We start from the raw sequence: 6,311 nt of genomic DNA, 5'->3' as shown, positions 1-6,311 counted from the left end.
TTAATTCACAACTTGACTTAGCAACAAATACTGTTTATATAGAAATAATCACCTAAATGCTGAACTTAGTATATCAGCAAGTAGCTGATTAAATAAGATGTACTTGGAAGGTTTCTCACTGTCATCTAATTTTTTTCAGCCCCATGGATGAAATATCAGACAATTTCTCTAACTTTTCTAAGTACTTTTTGGTTATTAATGAATAGTCTCAATTTTTTTCAGGTTATCCAAAATCCAGTGTAGTCCATTATCAGAACACCAAGCTCTTCTCTGATTTATACTTCTCATCTCCCACAGCTTGAGCCTGGCAAAGGCTTGAAATTTGCAGTGGGCAAGTGTGGGTAGGGTTACCAAATAAAATTCAGGATGCCCGGCTAAATATGAATTCTGGAAAGCAACAATTACTTTTGTCCCAAATATTGCATAGGATGTACTCATACTAAAAAAAACATTCATTGTTTATCTAAAATTCAAATTTAGCTGGGCATCCTGTACTTCTACTTGCTAAATCTGGCAGCCCTAGGTAGAGGGTCGATGTCATTTTATTCCATCTTGCTCACTGTGCTGCCTTTGGCTCCTCTAAGGTTAGATGCAGAGATGGAAAGGGTAGAAATAAGGAGAAGAAAAGCTCTTGGCCTGCAGAGTTGTCATCTGCCACAGGTACCCTCTTTGTATGTCGTATGTCCAAGCCTGACTCATGGGAGACCCTCTATCGCAGGAGATGTTTAGCTATACTTTCCTAGACCTAGAAGATGCCTCATTTGGCTGACCACAGACAATTGTCCACTAAGCACTTGGCTTCTGGTTGTCCAACCTTTGTTGGAGTCATTTTCATCTTTCCAGATGATACTGTTGAGTGGGGAACTTTTGAAAGCCTATTGGCAGCTCTCTTCCACAGAATCCAATCTGGCCCACAGAAAACCACATCCTTGCCCCACCAATCCCTGGAAATGCTGGCTGACCTTGACTCTTTGTCCTGCTACCAGGCAGGCTACTGCAGCCAGCCTCTGGCCTTCAGACTATTTTTTTTTTCAGAGGTCAGTCAGTCACTAAGTATGTGACTATCCCCCTAAACTTCAGGGAACGCCTATCATTCTCTCTGAGGATCCTTTTGAAATCCCCCTCACTCAGTTTAGCAGGAGTGGGAGGAGTCCTTCTCCCCGTCTTGCGCTGGGGATGGCATGGGAAACACACACTGCTAACTCTCTCCAAAACAATTCCCGGCACAGGCCCTTCAGCCCCCTAGTTAATTCTTGAGATTGCACGTAGTTAGTGGCTGAGGCTGGAAGAATCACTTCGGGGCCACCTGATTTGCAAGCCCTGCATAGCTTGTCTGGAATCTCTATTTAGAACGTGGGGGCTCTTTGTACCTATTGTTCTCAGCTTTGGCATCTCAGTTCAATCTCAGAGACTTAAAAAATCTATTTTAACAATCCCTTACATAACTAAAAATGGTTATATAATCATATCATGAATTTGAGAGAGGAAGTGTGTGTGTGTGTTGGGGGTAGAGATTGTCATAAATGAAAATCCTTATTTATTAAAACAGGAAGGCAGAAGAGAGGGTCTAAAACTGATAAATCAAGAAGTAACAGTATAAGCACTTTCCTTAGAAAGATAAATACCAGAAGGGAGATCCAAGTATTTGAAAAGGCTCGCCTTTGGGGAGTGAATAGAGAAATTTGATTCAAAGATGAGTAGAGAAAAATACTATTTTCATTATAAGCCTTTTAGTACTAATTTTTTAAACAATACATTGCTTTGATAATAAGAAATTTTTAAATGATAAATTTTGCCAGAACCACAAAAAAATATGCAGTCATTAAAAAATTGAGGCAGGTCTATATAATAATGGCAGCTAACACTTATATAGTAATTGATGAGTAGCTGGCATAGCCTAAATTCTGGGCATATATTAATTCATCTAATCCGTGTCTATTAGTTTCCTGGGGCTGCCATAACAAAGTACAAAAAACAAGGTGGCTGAGAACAACAGAAATTTATTTTGTCCCAGTTCTGCAAGCTAGAAGTCAGAAACCAAGGCATCGGCAGAGCCATGCTCCCTCTGGAACCGGTAAGGAAGGCTCCCTCTTCGACTCTTCCAGCTTCTGGTAGCCCCAGAAGTTCCCTGGCTTGTGGCAGCCTCTTCACATGGCATCTTGTGCCATCTTCACGTGGCATTCTCCCTATGTGCATGTCTGTGTCCAAATTCCCCCTTTTTATAAGAACATCAGTCCTTTTAGACTAAGGGTCAGCACTAATGACCTCATTTTAACTTGATTAGCTATTCTATAAAGATCCTATTTCCAAATAAGTCACATTCTGAGGTTCTAGGAGTTAGAATTTCAACTCCTAGCTTCCTAGGAGTTTCCTAGGGGAACATAATTCAACCCATAAATACATGCGAGGACCCAATGAGGTAGGTGCTGCTGTGAGCACCATTTTGCAAATGAGGAAACTGGAGCACAGAGAGATTAGATAATTTGGTCAAAAATACATGGCTGATTAATGATGGTACTGGAATTTAAACCCTAGAAGTCTGGCTCCCAAATCCTGCATTCTTAACCACTAAACCACACCCTATATATGAAGGGCACAAAGCAAGGCAAGAGCACTGTGTAGAGTGTGCTGTCATTTGTGTGAACAAAACTGGGGACAACTCTTACCTACATGCTTACATATGCACAGTATGTCCTTGGAAGAGTGCTCAAGAAACTGACAGCAGTGTCATCTCTGGGGAGGAGAATTTGGAGACAGGGAAGTGAGCTTTTTTAAAAAATGTGGTTTTTTTTTTGGTGAGGAAGATTGGCCATGAGCTAACATCTGCTGCCAATCTTCCTTTTTTTTTCCTACCCAAAGCATAGTTTCCTAGTACGTAGTTATATATCCTAGTTGTAGGTCATTCTAGTTCTTCTATGTGGGATGCTGCCACAGCATGGCTTGATGAGTGGTGCGTAAGTCCATGGCCAGGATCTAAACTGGTGAACTCCGGGCCACTGATGCTGAGCACGCAAACTTAACCACTTGGCCACGGGGCCAGCCCTCAAGCTTTTTCTTCAATATAAATTCTTTTAATACTTTGAAGTTTGCTGGGTGTTGTTTGTTTGTTTGTTTACTATGTGTAGGAATTAATTTAAAATATTTAAAGTAAAAATGAAAGCAAGAATCTAGCCCCATGGTGGAGTGGTTAAGTTCGCACACTCCACTTCAGTGGCCCAAGGTTCACTGGTTCCGATCCTGGGCACAGACATACCCACTGCTCATAAAGCCGCTCCGTGATGGCATCCTACGTAGAAGAACTAGAATGCCTTACAAGTAGGATATACAACTGTGTACTGAGGCTTTGGGGAGAAAGAAAAGAAATGAAAGCAGGAGCAACATCCTTTCACTAAGGCCATCCCCGCAGACAGCAGGGGCTACTTGGATAATGTTTTATGGAAATACATAAGGGATCTGTTTAGGGTGAAATGATCTATGAGCATGGGTTCCCAGACAACTTCTTTAAGAAAGACGATTGCTTTAAAGGACTGTTTTGGTGGCTAGAACTTCGGATAGAACTTTGGGTAGCAGAATATTATGCAGCCACTACAGTTTATATTTATGTAGAATTTTTTAATGAAAATGGGAAATATAAAATATTAAGTGAATTTGGATAGATATTTGACTCTCTTTAAAACAATGCTGAACAGAAAAAGCTAGAAGGAAAAAGACCTAAGTATTAACCATGGCTATTTTGGGTGAGGTTGAAAGAATTATAGACGATGTTTATTTTCTTTTCTTGATTTCATTTAAGTCCAAAGATAGAATTTAAAATGTTCCTTAAAATGTGCTACAAGGGTTTCTGGTGAGCTGGAGCCACTCCCACATTGCCCAATACCAAGTGTCCCAGAGAGATTATGTGACAAGATGAGTGTGTGTGCTCAGAGGTTTCTCTCCTGCAACAGCCAGCCTAGGAATCCACTTTCCCACCTGGGCACCTCTACTCTTAAGCTACCACTTTTCTACCTTGATTCCTCAACAAGACTTTTTAAAAGGAGAACCAGGGCTATGGGTGTTCTGCAAGGTGTCAGCTACTATACTTGGAGCTCTATCAGAATTACTCTCTTTCGACTGGCCACAGGGTATAACTTTGTCCTGAAGGCCCAGCCTCAGCTGACCAACAGTGGGGCTGTCACTTAAGGCTACTCATGCTGTGCACTCAAGGGTATCATTCACGTAGATGGATGTGAACAGTGTCTCCTAGTGAGGTGCATGGGAGCAGCCCTGTCTGGTTTCCTGGAGAAGTTGGGACTTCCGTCACAAGCCCATCACATGTCACTGTGCTGCTGAAATAGCTAACATAACCCAGTGGCAGCTCTCAGCTTAGCTTCCCCAGCAAGGGTATGTGTCTGCCTGCTGGGCTTCCCTGGTGCCAGCTGGCACAGGATTCAGACATCACCATAGCCAGAGCCTGGCTAATTCTCTGGAGAGCTGGAGGTCAGGCCCTCAGGTCTGAGTCACTGGCCAGCAGTGCTTCTTGGCTTGCATTCTAGAAAGAATTTTTATGGCATTCTCAAGGATGCCTACATTGAACATCAGACTAAAATAAAACCTGTTACAAAGCAAGGCATGAGTCCTTCAGGGACTGGAAACAGTCTGATCTTGAGTGTTCTCTTCTGACAGGGCTGGGAGGCTCCCCTCGGCCCTAATCATTCTAATAACCAGAGAGATTTATGTAACATTGTGAAGTCTGCAAAGGACTGCTGACTCCCAGGTCATATAATGGAGTGTAAAAAGTAAATTACAGAGAAGTATTGTGTGTTTGGATCCCATTTATGTTATGGTAATCATGAATCAATATGATCCTAAACATGTAAACAGATGTTTGGAGGAAATTCACTTAACTATTATCAATGGTCGACTCTGGCTGGTAGAATGTGGTGCAATTTTGTTTCAAACTTTTTAAATTGTAATTCTCAGTCTCATAAGAACTTTTTAAAAAACCATAAGCATGCATCATTTTTATTGACTAAAAACAGAAAAATTATTTTTCTAAAGAGTAATTGCACACATCTCTTTTGATATGGGTATAACCTTAGGCAAGTTAGCTAACCTTTCTCTTCCTCAGTTTCCTCCATTATAAAATGAAGATAATAACAATTTTCACTTCATGAGACTATGAGGATGAAACGTGTTAATATATGTGAAGTTCTTAGAACAGTACTCAAAACATTGAAATGCTCAATGCTACTATTATTTTGGTGGTGGTGGTTCTTGGTGTTAGTTTTGTTATTACAGCCCCACATTATGCAATGACATTGGTAGGACAGGAATTACCCAGAACAAATGATTTTTCCAAGGCCATGAGATGGATTAGTGATAGTTGGGAAAAAAAGACATAACTGTGTTGATACATTTCCACTGAGAGCCAAGTGGTCTAATGTATTAGCACAACTGACAACTAGTTTGCTAGTAAAACTAAACATCAGGGTAAAAAATGCTTCAGTAAGGTAACTTTCTAGGAGATAGCTTTCCAGGAAAAATGTAGTGATTTTTAGATTGATGAATTTCAAAGAAATGCATGAAGGTCGTAAGGAGACAAAGAAGTTCTGTATGAAATGCCTTTACAACACAGGCCACCTGCAGTGACTCAGTCTGTGTCATCAACACAGACCGTTAAATAAGAACCGGGAGGGAGAGTGGGGCCGTGTTGTGTGTATTAACGTTTTGAGTTTTTATTTGCAGGGGGGGGGTCTCTGCCTGGCATATGTATGCTGTGAACGGCCTGGGAAGTTAATGGTTTCTAAACGCTCAACCACCTGGTTGAGCCCCTGGAGCCTAACCCTGGAATGCTTGTTCCGAAGCTCTCTCTAATTCAGTTCCTGGCTCGCATGCCTCTGGCTCCTGCCTTCTGGTGACGAGGGCACCTAGACTCGAGTCCCTGGTCCAGGTTCTTTCATCTGATGACGACTGATAGAGGATGTGGCAGCAAAGGTATGTCATCATTCAAGCTGCTGTGAACCAGGGACCCAGGTGAAGAAACTAGTGTGTGTCCTTATCATTGCCAATGATCAACCCCTGCACAAAGCTGCCTGCCCATTACGGGTGCACTACAACAAAGATCCATTATCACTCCACTTAGAGGAATTCTGTGCTTAAAATTCCACAGTAAATGTAAGCACTTTTCACTAGCAATGGCAAGATTGAAAAGAGGAATTATTGTCAGCAGCATAAAAAGATAATGTTTATGAACCCAGCCACAAGAAGGGTGTTTGTACTTCTTTCTGGCAGATGAATTGCTTTGTCATCCAATGTCACCCCATGGCAAAAGT

This window comes from Equus przewalskii, chromosome 8 (genome assembly GCF_037783145.1).
Source record: "Equus przewalskii isolate Varuska chromosome 8, EquPr2, whole genome shotgun sequence".
NCBI classification, from domain to species: Eukaryota; Metazoa; Chordata; class Mammalia; order Perissodactyla; family Equidae; genus Equus; species Equus przewalskii.
The sequence above is the reverse complement of the archived record's forward strand: the minus strand, read 5'-3'. Positions refer to the sequence as shown.